We start from the raw sequence: 17,265 nt of genomic DNA, 5'->3' as shown, positions 1-17,265 counted from the left end.
AATGCAGGAGACCAGGTTCGATCCCTGGGTCAGGAAGATACTTTGGCGATGGGAATGGCTACTCACTCTAGTATTCTTGCCTGGAGAATTCCAGGGACAGAGGAGCCTGGTGGGCTCACAATGTGGACTCCATGGGGTCACAAAGAGTTGGACACAACTGAGCGACTAACACTTACATGATAAATGCCATAAAGATGCACAAATATTGACAGAGCATACTCACAGTACCGGTGTGTTGCTGATCATACGTGTACTCACACGTATGCACGACCTTTGCACATTCAAGCACCTAAATATTATACAGTACATACTTTGATATAAAGGTACACGCATTTATTATAAAGACATAAATTTCTGCAGAGATATTTTCAAGTGCACACACACAGTCACACTCATATATACAGTATACACGTTCAGTTCACACGTGTATATTTTCTCTTTTGTGCCAGGTACACAGGTTGTACACACACATCCTCATAGGCAACACAAGTGATACACACTTGCACATACATCACAGGCTTGTGCACACACGCACACATGTGCAGGACACACAGATACACACTCTTTTACCTTTTCTCATGCAGGGCAGTTTATGACTGGCCAGGCTCATGTCCGGACTTCCCATTAACATTAATGAGGTGATGTCGCTGGGCTGTTCCGAAAAGCTTGTCCTGCAGAGGCGAGGGTGGGGGTGGTGGCCAGGAGGAGGGGATAGGGAGGCCATGGTCACAGAGCAACAGCTAATTATCCGGCTGACCAGGGTTTGATTGTTTTTCCCACGGTTCCCCCAACTGTCCCTAATGCAAGGCCAGGTCTGGCTGCACCAGAGGGTGTTGGGGGCAGGAAGCTAGATGAGGGAAGCGGGAGGGGAAGGAGGGAGCAGGAGAAAATGGTGGGGGGTGGGCGGTGCCTGACCCCAATTTCAGTATCCTCCTCCCCCTTCCTCAGACATCCCCTTTGCCTGGAGCTGGAATTGTTTCCTGAAAGGGTTCAGAATTCCTGAAGTTTGAGTTCCTAGGGGCTTGTCCTCCTCACCATGAACTTTGTATCAGAGTCACATTCACCTTTTTATTTCAGGAACTTTCATTCGCTGACTTAGGGGGCAGAAAAGGAGCCCCGCCCGTATGTTTCTCCCTTAATGAGGAATGCAGGGGTAACCAAGCACGGTCATCACTGCCTCCTTCCTCCTTCCAGTCTTCCCACCGTCACCTCAGTGAAACTGCTTTCACAAGCACGAGTAAGGGTGGGCTTCCCGTGAATTCCTCAGGCAGAGGAATGGCTCCCAGGCCTTAAGGGCTAATGCTCAAATCACGATAGTAATGGGAAACTGCAATAATTTAAATGCAATAAGTGCAAGTAGCCTCTGCACACCTCTTCCCTGCTTGCAAAGGTGTCTTTCATGTCTTGACTCACATGAAGCTCAGAAGAGCCCTGTGAGGGTTGCAGGGCAGGTGCGTTGCGTGCACGCTGTCGCTTCAGTCGCGTCCGACTCTTGGCGAACTTATGGACTGTAGCCCTCCAGGCATCTCTGTCCATGGGATTCTCCAGGCAAGAATACTGGAGTGGGTTGCCATGCCCTCCTCCAGGGCGATCTTCCCGACCCAGGGATCGAACCCTAGTCTCCTGCGTCTCCTGCATTGCAGGCCGGGGGAAACCCTAGGGGGTAGGCACGGTTATCCCCACTTCACTGATGTGGAACCTGAGGCTGAGAGAGGAGAGGGTCTCCCGTGGTCACGTGACTGGGGAGGGGCAGGCTGGGGCTTGAATCTTTTAAGGCACCTCTCTGAATCACTACATGCTCTCTTTCATGTATTTGTGTGGCTCCCCCGCCATAAAATGAATTAGTCTTCATGTGCTTCCGGGGCACTTTGTGTTAAATCTCCCGGGAAGCCTGCAACAGTCCTGGGGTGGAAGGTGGAGGCCGAGGGTCATATAACCCGATGCTGGGAGAACCTGGGTGGCCACCTTGTCTCCTCAGGTCATTTCAAGGCCTTCTTGAGCTCAAATGGCACCGAGATGATGTCTGGAGGCTTAAAGATCAGAGAGCTGGAAGGAGACCTCTAAGAGCCCTGATCTAAACACTGCCTCCAGGCATGTCCACCTCAAGAATTATTAGCTCAATTTACAAACAAGGAAACTGCCCGAAGTCATTAGGGCAGCCATATTTATTGAACACCTGTTATATTATTAAGCCCTGAACTCAGTACTAGATGTGGTGGGAAGAGTCAGTGGTCACAGCTCTCTAAAGAGCTTAGAGTCCGGTGGGGAAGTAAACATTTAGGACCGGGGAATCACAGACTCTGGGTCTGAGTTCCAACTTAGAAAGTCATTTGTTTTCGAATGGCTTTGAAGGAAAGTCACTTTAACCTCCCTGAGCCTCAGTATTCTCATCTCTAGAATGGGGATGCTCCTGCCCTCCTTCAAGGCCACGGTTACAACTAGATGTGTGCAGTGTCTGTCCCAGTGCCCCTCACAAACACCTTCCCTCAGTTTCCTGCCAGACTCCTCCTGGCCTCACTGTTCCATCTTTCCTCTCTCCCTCCCGCTGGCCACTTCCTCATGACTGACCACCTCCTTCAGAATTATCTGAACTCTTGGCCCAACTTTGTCAAATCCCCCACCATCCTCAGCCCTGTCCTAGCTTGGGTGGGTGCAGGGACCCTCTTTATGGATGTTGAATAGCACGGGGTTCACGGGGAGTCAACAGCTCTCCCTGCAGCCTCTTACTTTATCCCCCTCCCACCCGGAGGAGACAGGGAGACCCAAAGACATCCCCTCCCAGCTTCTCTGGCTTCCTCGGTCCAGGGCACTGCTTTTCCCAGGAAGACCCCCTTCACCCATCCAGGGGCTCTTGAAAGAGTGGGGAAACTGAAGCCCTTTCAATCAGTGTCTTTGAGGGACTGAATCCAGAAAGATAGTTATATGCACAGATCAACTGACCCCGCCTGGGATATCCCAGGAGGGGTGGCTTAAAATCCCCCCGGAGGATGTTTGCTCCCCTCCCAACTGTGGAGGTCAGCCCTGTTAGGTGAGAGTGAGGGTGAGCTTCTGTGACAGGCGTCTCCTTCGAGCTGAACAGAAAACTGCTGCTGATAAGTTTGGGAAGGTCAAGGTCTGTCTGCCAGGGCTCTACAGAACCTGAGCCTCCTCCCTGTCTCTGTCCAGATGGGGATGAGGACTTCTGAGTACCTGTCCCCACTGTGCCATCACCTCCCACCTTGGCCTTGGGTCTTCTCTCTTGGCCTCAGTCTTCGTTCCTGTAAAATGGGTGAATAACCACCCCCACCATGGCCAAGCCTATCCAAACTGGTATGTTATAAGCCTCTCATAAGACTACAAATGAGAAACACTTTTATTGTATTTATTTTTTTAAAGACTTTTGATGCAAACCAATTTTAAAGGACAGGGAAGCCTGGCTTGCTGCAGTCCATGAGGTTACAAAGAGTCGGACACAACTGAGCAACTAGACAATGACAAAATTTTTAAAGTCTTTAATAGATTTGTTGCAATATTGCTTCTGTTTTATGCTTTTTTTTTTTTTTTCTGGCCATGAAGCAGGTGGAATCGTAACTCCCAACCAGGGATGGAACCCATATCCCCTGCAGGGGAAGGAAGTCTTAACTGCTGGACCACCAGGGAAGTCCTGAGAAACACTTTTATTTATTTATTTTTTTGATTTCTTTATATTTTATTTCAAATGTTTCAGATGGTCTCATTTTATTTATTTATTTATTTTTATTTTTTAACTTTACAATATGGCATTGGAAACACTTTTAAATGCCTGCTGTGCCATTCAGTTAGGGACCTGGACAGAGTTTTAGGGTTCCAGCTGGACCACTGTTCGTTTTTGGTGGACAAGAGGGCTGCCCATGCTGGAAGGCTGTGCTTCACTGTACCTGCCCCTCCTCCAGCCTTAAGTAGTAGAAACACCAGCTAACCAGAGCCAAAGATGCCTCAGAATTCTCTGGGGGCAGCACAGTACTGTGGGTCTTGCCGACAGCAACAGGAAAGCTTGCTGGCTGCCTTGGAGCTCTGTTCATGTTCTCTGGGCTCAGCAGGTCCCTGGGGGCCTGTTCCCTTGGGAAGATAGCCTGGCAGGAATCTGCTAGTGTCCCAGGTTCAGGGCCTGTGTGAGGGCATCTGGGGCAAGGGGTGAATGGGAGGTGCCTGGAGACAGTGGGTTAGCAGGGGACTTGCCAGGAATGCAAGCAGAGGGAGCGGAGTGTGTGAGTATACAGTGGAGGGGGCAGAAGGCCATGGGGAGAACAAAATGGAAATGTGCATGCGGGTATGGGGGGCAGGGCACTGGCTGGAAGTGACCGGGGCTGAGGACCAGGGCTGGGTGATTGGTGCCTGGGTTAGAATTTCACATTGGACTGTGAACTTGTCCCCGGCACTCAGGCTGTGATTCACCAGCATGAGGAGTGGATGGGGTTGGGATGGGGTACTGGATTCTAGGGTTCCTTCCCTGATCCCTCAACCAGGGCAGGCCTCTGTGTTTTCTCAAAAGTTTCACCTTAACAGCCTGAGATCTTACAGGGCGAGCCGGGCTCTATGCCTGCTATGGGCCTTGTGCCCTTCCTACCTAAGGCTAAGGATCTTTTAGGGTCAAACCAGTCCATCCTAAAGGAAATCAATCCTGAATATTCACTGGAAGAACTGAAGCTGAAAGCTCCAATACTTTGGCCACCTGATGCGAAGGACCAACTCATTGGAAAAGCCCCTGATCCGGGGAAAGTTTGAAGGCAGGAGGAGAAGGGGGCAGCAGAGGATGAGACGGTTAGATAGCATCACCAACTCCATGGACATGCATCTGACCAAACTCCTGGTGATAGTGAAGGACAGGGGAGCGTGGCGTGCTACAGTCCATGGGGTTGCAGAGAGTCAGACGGGACTTAGCAACTGAACAACAAGGAGCTCTCCCCAAAAAAGGGCCCTGAGAGCTCACACGTGCTTGTAAAATCAGGGGCTCAGGTCACCGGGTTCAGAAGCCTGTTTGTTCCATTTTTGCCTCTTTGCACAACAGCCCAAGGCAAATGGCCTCCCCTCTTTCAGACCTCAGGTCTTTTTATCTGTACAATGGGGATTAAATGATCCCTGTCCACCGCTGCAAGACCTGTGGGGTTGGGGGATTGGTGTGGGCTCTGGAAGACTCTGACAGGACCCCAGAGGCGGTCTTTGTGGGTGAGAGGGTGGGTACTTTAGTGGGACTTGGGGAAGAGGAGGAGGGATGTGGAGCACCTCCTTGGCCTGCTCACTTCACAATAAGCACATGATTTAATGCAGCCAGTAAATCCTTTTCCGCCTCAGCTTCTCAGTTACCGCAAGACAGGCTCATAATTCAGTTGTTAACAAGTCTAGGATTAGGGCTGCAGCTGCAAGATGCAGGGGGTGCCTGTGTATGTGTGTTTGTGTGTCTCTATGTTTGTGTCGGGGGCTGTGCATCTGACCATGGAGGTGGTGTCCGTGTGTGTGTCCATTTGTGTGTGCAAGGGTGCATCTGGCCATGCAGGAGTAGGGGTGGAGATGGGGCACGGTCTCCGTGGAAGAAGTCCTGGCAGCTGGCTCAAGGGGAGACCTCATGGCCTCGGGGAGTGTTAAGGCCTTGTCGAGCTGTTCCTGGAACTATAGACTCTCAGGGTTGGGAGGAACCCCAGGTTTCATCATGCCCCAGAACTTGAGCAGCAACAGGCAACTGTGGGAAAAAGGAGAAGAAGGGGGTGTCATTGTAAGTCAGTGACAATTGGCCTTGGTTTTCACATATTGAATGTATTTGAAGCAGAGCCTGCTTCTAAATCCCCTTCATGGATCACAGCCTTGTGTGGCGAAGGGGCTTGCGTAACTCAATGAAGCTATGAGCTATTCAAACCAGTCAATCCTAAAGGAAACCAACCCTGAATATTCATTGGAAGGACTGTTGCTGAAGCTCCAATACTTTGGCCCAAACTTGATGCAAAGAGCCGATTCATTGGAAAAGACCCTGAAACTGGGAAATATTGAAGGCAGGAGGAGAAGGGGGTGACAGAGGATCAGATGTTTGGATGGTATCACCGATTCAATGAATTTGAGCAAACTCCAGGAGATAGTGGAAGACAGAGGAGCCTGGCGTGCTGCAGTCCATGAGGTCACAGAGAGTCAGATACAACTTAGTGACTGAAGAACGGTAACAACTACTAAATTCCTGTGACTCTTTTTCAGGTTTTCAGTTCCTGAGAATTGGCAAATAGGGGTGGAGAAACCCCACTCAGAGCTGAGGAGATGTGGTGCTGTGGGAGCAGTCTGCACACCCAGGAGCTCTGTCTTCCTGGGTGCAGGCTGGGCTTCTTCGGACGCGCCCTCACCAGCAGGATTAATGCTCATGGGGTCGGGGGAGCAACGGAGACAAGAGTCCTCAGAGCCCCCAACTGCAGCAGCGAGACGAAGGAATTGAACTCCCCATGAGCAGCTGGGGTGTGTGTGACCACGAGGCAGGTTACTCAGGCATATGGAGCGGGCAGCCAGAGAGCCCTGGTTCAAATCCCAGCTTCCCTGATTGTCAGCTATGAGAGGGCAAGTTACTTCATCTGTCTGAGACAGTTAGAGAAGACAGTAATTTAAGAACTGTTTGTCCCATCCTCCCTAAAGGGTCTCAGAGATTTGTAGCGCACAGAAATGGAGCCTTTCCCTATGGGCTGGCCTGCTTCAAGGCATAGTAGGGCATTTGCCCCCGGGCATATGGGGTGTTTGCACCTGGCATGGGGGGTGTTTGCACCTGGGCATGTGGGGTGTTTGCACCTGGCATGGGAGATGTTTGCATCTGGGCGTGGCGGGATGGCTGTCCTACGGACGGTGGACTCCTTTGTACACCAGCTGGATGTTCTTCCCTTGGCTCCAAAACACCTCATGCTTTCTGATTCTTTTGGCTGTAGCAATGCCATTCCCTGGGCCTTGAAAGCCCTTTCTCAAATACCTGTTTTGGCTGAGGCCCTGAACCCTCAGCTAACGTATTGCCTCTGAGGGTCAGGACTACATTTCAAAAGTGCCCGTTTCCCACCCACTTCGTGGTAGGTTCTCATTTAAATACTTACGGCATTGAGTTCTAGCACTTCTTTCACTGTCGAAGGGTAAGGGGCTCATGTCACTCTCTCCCCACAATCACCACCTCCTGAGAGCAGGACGACATTCCCCTAAGCACCTGATGCAGTGGCTGTTTAAATAACAAGTGTCGATTACTTGCAAGAATGAATGAATCCATGGGAGGCAAAGTGGACAGAAAGAACATGCTCTGAGAGTTCAGAAGGTGACATTGTTTCCCGTTAGGGAGAATCAGGGGAGATTTATTAGAGGGGCTAACTTGGGAGGTGGCCTTGAAAGGTGGAGTTGTGAGGAAGGGTTAGGAAGACACTTCCAGTAGGGGGATTGGCATATGCAAAGGCCCAGGGGCAGGAGGAAATTGGCCTCTTGGGGAAGCCCGATGGAGTTGGAGAGGCTCAGGAGGCAAGTGCAGAGGCTGACTTTGGTTGGTCACCCAGCTTCCTGTCCTTTCTTCTGGGCAGAGTTTTTCTCTTCCATTTCTGCCCTGCCTCCTCCAGGAGCCCAGAGGATTGATCTGCCCCTCTCAGTATTCCCCCTCCTATGGCTCAGCACCCTCACCGCTCTGTTCTGGGACCGTAAGCCACACCCAGGAGTTCTGCATCGGCTCCTCTGTTCTCTCCCCATCCCTTCTCTTCAGGCCCTGGCTCTGAGCCTGGGGGAGCTCAAGCTGTGAGTTCGAGTTTGGGCAGGAGCCCGCTCACCCTGCAATGACGTGTTGGGGCTGTCTGGGCCACAGGGAGCCAGACAGGAAAACCGCCAGTCCACAGAGCAGGGTGGCTGGCCGCAGTGCGCCAGCCTGGGGCCCGCCCTGCCCCTCCCACCCCTCCCTTCCCTGAGGGATGTCCCCAGTGGACTGGCCAGTGGCCCGTGGCTCTGGGGGGAACATGCTTTCTGCAGGCTGTGGCTAAAGAGGACTTGAACCGGCTGTCCTGCCAGCTCTGTGTGGGGAAGGGGAGGTGCCCCTTGCCAGCCTGCACCCCACAGGATGCCAGCCACAGGCAGAGTGGAAAGGCTCTGGCCTCTGTCCCCTACCCCACTGGTCATTTCCCCCTTGGGGCCCTTGGATGGGAAAGCCAGAGCTGCCAATACTGGGGTCAGTGACCCCCCCCAGGGGGGTGTTTATGAGCATGGGCTTGGGGAGCCTGAGAGAAGCCTGCACTGACCGGGACCACTGGTTCCTCAGCTGGCAGACTGTGGTGGGACACGGGGAGGGAATGCCTCCCCTGAGAGCTGGGCTCCCCGCCATTCCTACCACCTACCAATTGCCTGCTGGGTGCCAGGCTCCCATGGCTCTCAGAGGGCTCCCGGGGAGAAGAGGCCAGAAAGGTGCCAACAGAGGCCCTTCCCAGCCCTTGCCCCAGGCCTCCCGGGCCTGAGGCAGGCTCCTGAGGAAAAGGGGGCATTTACTGCTCCAGTGATGCAGAGAGGGGCCTCCTCTGAGAGGGGCCGGCCGTGGAGGAGTGGCCCCTGGGGGTGGGGAGGCTCTAGAGGGGTTGAGGAGTGTGGACATGGCTGGCTCCCTGGTGTGGAGGCAAATAAGAACCGGCAGTCCCCGCGGTGAGGGTCTCTGTCCCAGGCTGTTGGTTTTCTTCCAGGGCAACAAAGACAGTCAAGACAAGGATCCTGTTTCCTTCAGATTCACTTAGGGATTCAATCCGCCCTTCCTCAGTGCTTGCCCGGTTTACTTGTTCCTTCCTCCTTCAGTCTGTTCACTTCTTTGTTCATTCATTCAAGAAATATATCTGAGTACTTGACGAGTGCTCGGCCTTTTGCTGGGCTCTGGGGTCTAAAGAAAAGACCCTGATGCTGGGAAAGATTGAAGGCAGGAAGAGAAGGGGATGACAGAGGATGAGATGGTTGGGTGGCATCACTGACTTGATGGACATGATTTTGAGCAAACTCCGGGAGCTGGTGATGGACAGGAAGCCTGGCGTGCTGCAGTCCATGGGGTTGCAAAGAGTCGGACATGACTGAGCAGCTGAACTGAACTGAGGGTCTAAAGAAGTAGGGAATGAGAGTTCTTAACCTTTAGGGGAGCGAAAATCTTCTTGATGAGTGATAAGCAGTATATATCCCCTCTCCCAGAAAACTGCAAATGTCACCAACCTGAGTTAAAAATTCCTTAATGCTATCAGCCTTGCCAGGGAGGCAGACATGAAACCGGGAACACAGTGTGATAAATGCTAAGAGGGTCTGATTTCTAGCTTACTAAGTAAGTCTCTTACTTCTTTGAATCCTGGTTTCTTCACTTTTAAAAAGGGGATAATTATATCATCTCTAAGTGTCACTGTGAAGAATAAATGAAATGAACTCTAGAAGGGGCCTATGTATAACAGGTGCTCATGTATGTGAATTCTCTTTCCCTTCCCTACTTTTTCTTGAGGGATGCAAACTCCTTTGACATCTCTAAGCATGGAGAGCAAGCATGCCAGCAGAGTTCTGGAGGAAAGGTCATGTTTGAATGGGTTTTGAAGGATGACTAAGAGTTTCTGATAATGTCTCCCTCTCTTTCTCTCTCCCTTTCTTTGTTCTTTTAATGCAAAAGTTTTGGGTCCTTATTACCAGGGGCCAGAGACGCTGCTAGAAATGCTGCTTCTCAATAATGTTAAGTCTTGTCTGCTGCCCTCTTTGTGCCTTGCATTGTTCTAGGCACAATTATCTCATAACACTAGGAGATGGGTACTCTTATCATTCCACTTCACAGAAGAGAAAACTGAGGCACAGGTAAAGCAGTGTCACCCAGGTTATAAGTAGCAGAACTGGGATCTAAACCTACTTGGTCTGGCTCCAGAGTCCTTACTCTAAACCACTACCCTACACTGCTTTACGAGGGTAGCTGTGTTTTCTCTCCCAGATTTGAACTTCTAACTCCCTTTCATCTTCTTGCAGATGACTTCTTTTGGAACAAAGAATCCAGGAGGAGAAACGAAAGTCCTAAGGGAAATCTACTGCCTTTCCCAAAAACACAAGTTTCAAATTTAACCGGGAGGGAGAAGGAGGCCTCTAGTAGAATAGCTTTAAAGAGTGGTAGGAACATCAGCCTGGAGCCAGAGGAGACAGTTTGGGTTTTGTTTTTGCCATTAATTAACCAGTTTCCACAGGCCTCCATTTCCTCATCTGTGAAATGGCCATGTCAAGTCCACAGACTGGAGCAGAGTCTGTAAAAGCCCTTTGAGGCAGCTGCCCTGTGTGCCTCCCATGGCCTCACCAAGGGCCAGTCCCGTCCCAGGGCTTGATGTCTGCCTGCTCCACAGATTGTAAGTCCCTCCTGGGCAGGGCTGGGTCTGTGCTCTCCACCAGCTCTCTGTACCACCTCTGGCACACTGGCACTCTATAAACGCTTACTCGATGAAGAAGCCAAGAGGTGCCTCAAAAGTGCCAGACCTTACTTACACCAAGAGACCTCCTTCCTTTTCACAGACTGGAGGCCTGACTCGTCATTGTCCAGGGAGTTCCAGGAGAGAAGGCAGGGTTACTGGAGGTGCGCCTTTCCCAGGGTCCAGGAGGAGCCGCTCCCGCTAAGCCATGCTGTCCTCAGCCCAGCATCACCAACCTCCATTCCCCCAGTCTTCAGATGCCTAGCAATGCCCAAGCACACCCAAGCCAAACAGTGCTCTGCAGCCCCCAGGGCACAGACAGGTGGCTTAAGAAGGGCCAGGTCACCTTAATTCCACACAAAGAACCTGCCACAGTTCTCCTGTTAATACACTGGCCTTCTCCTCGTGGTCCCCCAGAGACCTGCCAGGAGGGCAGAAACAGGTGTGGCCAGCGCCACGGTCTGGAAACCAACCCCTGTCAGAATTTAATTTTGTAACTTGCATCCTATATATCAAGCCATAAGGTCACTGGCTATTTAAGAAATCTGTGGGACTTTCCTGGTGGTCCAGTAGTTAAGAATCCACCTGCCAATGCTGGGGACATGGGTTCGATCCCTGCTGTGGGAGGATTCCACATGCTTCAGGGCAACTAAGTCCATGAGCTGCAACTGCGAAGTCCACGCAGCCTAGCGCCTGGCTCTGCGACAGGAGAAGCCGCTGCAATGAGAAGCCTGCGCAACGCAACTAGAGGTAGCCCCTGCTCGCCACAGCTAGGGAGAGCCTGTGCACAGCAACAAAGACCCCATGCAGTCTATATAAATAAGTAAATAAATAGCTTAAAAATATTCTCAAAAAAGAAAAAAAGAGAGAGAGACTTGTGGTGAATCCCTTTGTAAAAGTAGAGAGAGAGTTCCTCAAGGGAATTCTTTGTATAAATCTAGGTTTGCTGAAAGGGGAGCAGAAGCTTGTACTTGGCTCCCCACTGTCAGACCAGGAGACCGAGATCCCGAGGGTCCCAGTGCTTTGCCCAGGAACTAGGAGTAGAATGTGAGCAGAGAGCAGGCCTGTCCCGCTAGGGAGGACTTGGGGAGGAGATGGACTCTAGGCCGGGGCAGGCAAGAGCAGGGGCTTGTCCTGCCAAGTGGGGTGCCGGCAGGGGTGAACAGGGCAACCTGAACCGGTGAACTTCACGCACGTGGACAAGACAGCACAGCCCTGTGCATCCGGGTCTGAGTCCAGAGCAATGCTTCCTGAGTGGGGCCCAGCCGGTCACCGCTGGATGAATACTCAGAACTAGAACGGATTCCGTTCCTCTCCTCAGCAGCCGGCCAGCTCTCAGCGGGGGAATAAGTCAGGTTTGCAAAACCCCACGGTTCCACAGACTTTTCTCGGTCACCTTCTGTGTGCTTAGGGCTCTAGGCTGCTGAAGGAGGGGTGCAGTGTGTGGATGGGAATAGAGAGTGGAATAAACAGGAACTACAGACAGTCCTCAGCCTGAGGGCCCCCTAATCTGCAGGAAGAGGCTGCCACAGCCCGAGCCCACAAGGAGAATTTGAGAAGAGCAAGCACAGAGGTGGGGAAAGCACAGAAAACCTGCAGCTCTAGATTGTACTTTTAAAAAAAAATTATTTACTTATCTGTTTGGCTGTGCCATGTCTTAGTTGCAGCATGCAGGATCTTTTGCTGCAGCATGCAAACTCTTAACTGCAGCATGCAGGATCTAATTCCCTGACTAGGGATCAAACCCGGGCCCAAGTATTGGGAGTGCAGAGTCTTAGCTACTGGACCACCAGGGATGTTGTAACTTGTTCATTTTTTAATTCATCTGTTCAACAACTATTAAGCACCTACTATGTGCCAGACATCATTCTAGGTTCTGGGGATACGGCAATGAACAAAACAGATTAAAAACCCCTCCTTCCTGGAGCTCATTCTGGTTGGTGAAGATAGCAAAAGAAAAAAAGAGATAAAAGTGGGTATACACATCAATAGGGGGCTTCCCAGGTGGCACTAGTGGTAAAGAATCTGCCTGCCAATGCAGGTAGATTCAAGACAAGGGGTCAATCCCTGGGTTGATCCCCTGGAGGAAGGCACGGCAACCCACTCCAGGATTCTTGCCTGGAGAATCCCATGGACAGAGGAGTATGGCCGGTGGGCTACCGTCCATGGGTTGCACAGAGTCAGACATGACTGAAGCAAATTTGCACGTGTGCTCACATACACATCAATAGCCATAATTGCTCCAAAGAAACATAAAGCAGGGCAAAGGGGGTGGAGAGTGGATAGGGGATGGGAGCCTATTTCATGAAAGAAGGGCAGGTTAAGTTTTCTCTGAAAAAGGGACATTTGAGCAGAGACCTGAGGAAGAGAATCAGTATGGATATATGGGGAAGAGCATTTTAGGCAGCAGAAGCAGTAAGTGCAAAGGCCCTGAGGCAGGCAGATGCTTATTCTAAAGGAATAATGCTGAGGGCAGGGAGGCTGGAGTAGAGGGAGAGGGCAAGTGGAGGGACTGAGGTCAGGGAGGTAGCAGGGAGCTAGTTCACGTGGGGACTTGTCGGTCATAGTACAGTCATGAGTGAGGTGAGCAGAGGAAAGACATGATCTGACCTAAGTGTAACAGGCGCACTCTGGCTGGTGTGCAGAGAACTATAAGGTGTGCAGAGACTATAAGGGACTAGTGAGGGTAGAAGCCAACCAGGTGGGAGATGATGGTGGCTCAAACAGGGTGAGTTGTAGACGGACAGTGGTTAGATTCCCTGCTCTGCTACTTTCTAGCTTGTGTACCTGGACAGATTACTTAACCTCTCTGAGCCTCTATTTTCTATCTGGAAAACAAGTTTGATAATAATACTCAGCTATTCATTTGTTACTCACCTGTATAAGACATAGTATAGTGCCTGGCCCATATTTGGTACTCACTCAATGCCAGCTCTTCAGTTCAGCTCAGTTTCTCAGTCATGTCCGACTCTTTGTGACCCCATGGACTGCAGCATGCCAGGCCTCCCTGTCCATCACCAGCTCCCAAGCTTGCTCAAACTCATGTCCATCGAGTCGGTGATGCCATCCAACCATCTCATCCTCTGTTTTCCCCTTCTCCTCCCACCTTCAATCTTTCCCAGCTTCAGGGTCTTTTCCAGTGAGTCAGTTCTTTGCATCAGGTGGCCAAAGTATTGAAGTTTCAGCTTCAGCATCAGTCCTTCCAATGAGTGTTCAGGACTGATTTCCTTTAGGATTGACTAGTTTGATCTCCTTGCAGTCCAAGGGACTCTCAAGAGTCTTCTCCAACACCACAGTTTAGAAGCATCAATTCTTCGGCCAACTCTTAGTCACTTTTAAATATTTTGTTTATTTATCTTTAGCTGCACTGGATCTCTGCTGCTGAACATGGGCTTTCTCTAGTTGCAGCGAGTGAGGGCTACTCTTTGTTTTGGTGCGAGGGCTTCTCACTGAAGCGGCTTCTCTTGTTGTGGAGCACGGACTAGGGGCGTGGGCTTCAGTAGTTGTGGTACACAGGCTTAGTTGCACCCTGGCGTGTCTTCCCACACCAGTGATGGAACCCATGACCTCTGCATTGGCAGGAGGATTCTTAAACGCTGGACCACCAGGGAAGTCCCTCTTAGTCATAATTAACCCCTGGGAAGCGCTACTCTGGGAGCCACATATTCAAGGCAGAATTAACTGAGCCCAGAAAACTCGAGGAGATCCAAGAGGCCAGCTGGATCTGGGGGAGACAGTCTCAGGACTCCGCTGGGCACTGTCCTCCCATTGCCTGCCTTGGTTCCCATGGCCCTGGAAGGAAGTGTCCTTCTGTCTCCTGTTTATTTGTTTGCTTTTTACTTACGTTGAAGTTGCAGCTGAAAAATCAGCCCTGCCAGTCAATGGGTCAAACATCCCGCCACCACGGGCAGGCAGCCACTCCTGCAAAGTCAACATCGCCCAAGACAATGAAGGGGGAGGGGGCAGTGGGGAGCCCACAGCCCACAGTGCTCCCTGGCAAGCCCGTGACCCTTGGGGATGACTGTCAGAGGTAATGATGGGGAAAAGAATCTAAAGAGGAAACTCAGGTTTGGGGTGGGTGCTGGTGGCTGCAGTGCCTTCAGGACTGGCCCTCTGGCTCTGGACAGGCGATAGAGATCCTAGACAAGGGATGCTCTGGGGAGCAACTGGGGACATTTGCCCTCCCTGGGGGACACCAGCCTGGAAGCCCGAAGCCTTGCTCTACCCCTGCTGCAGCCTTGCATTGACTCACCCTCCTATCTGTTTATTCAAAATACTGAAGTCTTCTGTGTAGCAGGGCCTGGGCTTAAAAATTGTTCCTCCCACAAAGAACATTTCTTTGGGAAAGTGAGAGTCAGATGGTGAAAATACAACTTCCGCCTATGGGGAGTCTCCGGGCTCTTACGCCCAAGGGCTGACATTACAAAGAGTTCATCCCTGGCCCTGCAGGCCCCACAGCCCCACAGCCCTCAGCTCTGGAAGTGGTGTGCAATCTGGGGGCCTGCCCTCATCTCTAGCTTAAAGGGAAGGAGGCCTCTGCCCCTGGCCATTGAGGCTGACCTGCATGAAGTCTTCAAGCCCCTTCCTGGGGCTAATGGCTAATGACCATTCCCCCCTTCCCTGAAGCCTCCCCTAGTGTAAGCAGCTCCTGCTGGATCTTCATACCACCCCAGGCCTGATATCCTTCCAGAAGGTTCTTCTTCCTGCCATAAGCTCTGGCACTGCTAATCCAGTCCAGTGCCCAGTGGGATGCCCAGTGCCTGCTTCTGATCCAGCCCTGGCTCCCCGAGTTGGGGACGGTGGTGGGAACAGGGCTGAAGGTCGGGGCTGGGGCCAACAGGGCCTGGGAAACTGCAGTCTGTGGTGGGTCAGGAGGGCCCAGCTTCTGTTTGTTGACCCTGAGTGTGGACACAGGAGAAAGCATCTCATCGCTTCCTGCGTCTCCTCCCCTGGCTGACTGAGTTCTGCCGGCACCTCCCCCGCTTCCCTGGTCCTCTGTGGCCACGGGTGCTGCCCCCACCCAAACACCCAGGCTTCTCCCCTTCTCATCCATTCCTCCCCAGCCCCCGCAACGCTCCCTGGCCACTCTACTTCAGGCCCACTCCAAGTGGGGCTTGCATATAAAAATATCCCAGCTTTTTTTGAGCTTGTTATCTACTATTTTTATCAGATGGTCCAAGCAAAGCGTGGCTGAAAAAAGGGAAAATCATACAGCTCTGTTTGCCAAGCTCCGTAGAAATAGCAACGGGGTGGGCTATTTTTAACAAGATGAATACCCCTGTCCTCTGAGGTCTCCCCTGGCCCCATACCAGCCTCCTTTGTCTCTTTGCCTGGACAGCAGATTTTAAAACACAGCCAGAGTTGCCAAACCACTAAATGCACCCAAGACGGTGACTGAAGCTCTCGGAGCCCAGGAGGACCGTGGGGGGTATTTTTTCCCCTTCCCTTCCCTCTCCTGAAGGAAATCACACTCTTTTGTTTGAAAAGCCTTCCAGGTTGGTTTTCGAGGCCTTTTCCTGGTTGTCCCACTCCCACGGGAACAGCAGAGGTTACTCTGAAACATGTGGTGGTTTGGGTAGAATGACCCCAGAGGCCTGGCATGGCCCGTGGTGGCTCGTGTGCCAGGCTGTGGCAGGGCAGGGACACAGAAGGAGCCTGCAGAAGCCAGGGCCTCCAGCAGGGTTGGAAGGAGACCATGGGGGAGGCTGTGAGCTGGGAGGCACCGGGGCTGCACGGGGCCACTGTCCTTACAATGGGCTGAGGCACCACTGCCCCTCGGGCTCAGCCACAACCAAGCCAGGCTATGGAGGGTTTGAGGGTCTTCTGAGCTCCTGTTTGCCCAGGAAAGAGTCACACTCACCCATCATTATGGGAAAGCCACTTCTCACCTCAGAGCTGAGCAGAGGGGATGAGAATGGTGTTCGGGAGTGGGGAGACTTATGGAGGGAGGAAGTCACAGCCTCTCTCCAGGCCGCAGCGTCCCCCCATGGACCATGAGGGACCTGACTAGTCTGGCAGTCTGGGGTGTGTAGCTGGCAAGGAAAAAGAAAATAGAAATAAAAGGTAACATTCACCGATTCACCGAGCAGTTTGGGAGTCACTGAATGAAGCACTGTATATCACGTGTATTATTATCTCCCTTAATTTCCACCACTACCCTATCACTGAGGCATACAGAGCATCTCTCTGTCCTAGCGGCTGTGTGTAAAATCCGGAGGAGATCTTGGATAATATGATTATCCCAGGACCCATCATCCTGGCCAAGGGGATGGGATTCTGTGAGCGGCTATCTCTGGTCTCAGACCTTCCCTATAGCCAGGAGCATGGGGACAACGGTGGGCCATGCTGCCAGAACTACAAGTAACAGGGGTACTAAGCTGCTCCCACCAGATGCAGCTAGAGAAGGGGTTGGGAGTCTGGGAAGAGAGACTGGCAGCGCCCCCTATAGTTAGTGGAGCCAGACACTGACTCCAGACAGCCCAATCCCATGCCTTCCTACTGACCTTGACCAGAGAGCTATTCTGCTAGAAGTCAGGGCAAAAGGAAAGAGGGGTGGATCTCGGCTGGGAGGAGGTAAAGGAGACCTGGTGTGACTCTACAGGCCATGCTCTGTCTAGTCTCCAGTCCTTTGCAGAGCTGTTCTCTTTAGTAGCAACACCCTCCCCGACCCTTGCCTTCTCCATCTCATAAGCCCCGACATGGTTTTCAAGGCTCATCTCAATGGCCTTTCTCTGAGAAGCCCTCTCCCCTTTGCGGGCAGGATGGGGTCTCTGGAGCCTCTAAGAGACGCCTCTACGCAGCCCTTCAGCTCCAGCGTGTGGTGACTGCTGCCACTTACTTTCCTGGGGAAGGGACCGAGGCCTATTGGTCCTGT

Source organism: Bos mutus, chromosome 23, assembly GCF_027580195.1.
Source record: "Bos mutus isolate GX-2022 chromosome 23, NWIPB_WYAK_1.1, whole genome shotgun sequence".
Classification (NCBI taxonomy): Eukaryota; Metazoa; Chordata; class Mammalia; order Artiodactyla; family Bovidae; genus Bos; species Bos mutus.
Note: the sequence above shows the minus strand (reverse complement) of the source record.